Genomic DNA, 518 nt, shown 5'->3' on the forward strand with positions numbered 1-518 from the left:
TTATTTAACATATAAAGGCTTATTTGCAAAGCATTTGTCATTAGCCGTAGCACTGGTCAAGTCCTAAATACCTTTTGAGAAGGTGAGTGCACTTGGCCATTGTACCACAGGTGGAAGTAACTAAGTACATTTCCTAAAGTAGCCCAATAGGGTGTCCGTATTTTGATTTCCAAAAAAAGAGGACGCTCGGCCTCGAGACACAAATTCAGACAGACATTAAAGAACATGCTTTATTATGCCTCAATGGTACAAAAATAAGTCATGTAATAAATAAAATAAGTAACAACCTGTAAAAAAAAATAATAGCTCTTTTCAAATGAATATGAAATAATGTTCTAAATATCTAAAATCAGCTACTCGGGAATTACGTCACGCAACAAAGGACCGTAGTATTGCGTGCAAAGCGCTAGTCAATTTAAGTACACGCTTAATGGGCCCATGAAAAACAGCGAAAACCGAAAATGTTCATGAATTGATAACCCCTCCCCCCGGACGCCCCGGACAGTACGTAAAAAGTG

This window comes from Etheostoma spectabile, chromosome 2 (genome assembly GCF_008692095.1).
Source record: "Etheostoma spectabile isolate EspeVRDwgs_2016 chromosome 2, UIUC_Espe_1.0, whole genome shotgun sequence".
Classification (NCBI taxonomy): domain Eukaryota; kingdom Metazoa; phylum Chordata; class Actinopteri; order Perciformes; family Percidae; genus Etheostoma; species Etheostoma spectabile.